The sequence below is a fragment of the Octopus bimaculoides genome, chromosome 25 (genome assembly GCF_001194135.2).
Source record: "Octopus bimaculoides isolate UCB-OBI-ISO-001 chromosome 25, ASM119413v2, whole genome shotgun sequence".
Lineage (NCBI taxonomy): Eukaryota > Metazoa > Mollusca > Cephalopoda > Octopoda > Octopodidae > Octopus > Octopus bimaculoides.
This window is the reverse complement of record NC_069005.1, coordinates 29,193,702-29,195,693: the sequence shown is the minus strand read 5'-3', so window position 1 is coordinate 29,195,693 and position 1,992 is coordinate 29,193,702.

The window sequence follows — 1,992 nt, the reverse complement described above, 5'->3', positions numbered from 1 at the left end:
TGAGCGATAGATCGAACGAACGTACGTACGTAAATACGAACCTAAGTACGTACGTACGAATGAACAAATGATCGTACATACGAACGAACGAACTAATGAAAGAATGAACCAACGAAAGAACTAACGAACGAACGAACGACCGAACGAACCAACAAACGAATATACGTACGTACGTACGAATGACCAAACAAACGAAAGAACGAACAAACGACCGAGCAAGTGAACGAACGAACTTACGTACGTACGAACGAACGAACGAACGAACATCCGGAATAACGAACGAACGTACGTTGGTAAGTACGAAAGAACGAGAGAACGAACGTACGAACGGAAGTACCTACGTACAAAAGAATGAACGAACGTACGTAAAAACGAACGACGAACGTACGTTCGTACGTAAGTACAAACGATCTAACGATCGAAAAAGCAAAAGACTGAACGAATGAAGGAACGAACGAACGTAAGTATGTAAGTAGGTACGAACGATCGAAGAAACGAATGTACGTACGAAAGAACGAACGATAGAAAGATCGAACGTACGTATGAGGGAACGGAATCATATACATACGTCCATACGAACGAACGAAAGAATTAACGAACTAACGAAAGAAGGAGCGAATGCTAGAACAAAAGATTTAACGAACGTATGAATTAACGAACGAACGAATGAAAGAACGTATGTACGTACGTATGAACGAATGAAAGAATTAACGAACGAAAGAATTGACGTACGAAAGAACGAACGATTGATCGAACGAACGCACAAACGGAGAAACGAACGGTGGAACGAAGGAACAAAAGAACAAACGAAAGTACGTAGGTACGTACGAACAAACAAACGAACGAACAAACAAACGAACGAACGAAAGATTGAACGAACGAAGGTACGTACGAGCGAATGAACGAACGAACGAACGAACGAACGAAAGAAATAACGTACGTAATTACGTTCGTTCGTTCGTACGTAAGTTCTTTCTTTTGTTCGTTCGTTCGATCGTTGGTTCGTTCGATCGTACGTGCGTACGTACTTTCGTTCGTTCTTTTGTTCCATCGAACGTACGTAAGTACGAACGAACGTAATTACGTACGTACGTACGTACGAATGAACGAACGAGCGAGCGAACGAACGAATGAAAGAACGTACGTACGAACGAATGAAGGAAAGAATCAAAGTACGAAAGAAGGATCGAACGGTAGCACAAACGATGTAGCGAACAAATCTAGGTACATACGTACGAACCGACGAAAGATTGAACGAACGAAAGTATGTATGTACGTACGAACGAATGAACGAACGAACGTACGTGCGTACGAACGAATGAAAGAACAAACGAACGAACGAACGTACGTGCGTACGAACGAAAGAAAGAACAAACGAACGAAACATCGAAATAAAGACAGAACAAACGTACATACGTACATAAACACGTACGAACGAACGAACGAAAGAACTTACGTTCGAACGAACAGGCGAACGAAAGAACGATCGAACGAAAGAATTTGCGAGCAAACGTACGAACGAACGAACGGATGAACGAACGTACGTACGTCTGTATGTACGAATGAACGAACGAACGACTGAACGATCGAAGGAACGAACGAATGAACGAAAGTACGTACGTCCGAACGAACGAAGGACCGAAGGAACGAACGAAACAACGAACGTACGTACGTACGCACGAACGTACATACGTATGTACGTAAGAACGCAGAACGAACGAACGAGCGAATGAACGAACGGAAGAATTAACGAACGAAAGAATGAACGAAGGAACAAAAGAACGAACGAAAGTACGTAGTTACGTACGAACAAACAAACGAACGAACGAAAGATTGAACGAATGAAGGTACGTACGAGTGAACGAACGATCGAACGAAAGAAAGAACGGACGTACGTACGTACGTAATTACGTTCGTTCGTCGTTCGAACATACGTACGTAAGTTCTTTCGTTTGTTCGTTCGATCGTTCGTTCGTTAATTCGCACGTACGT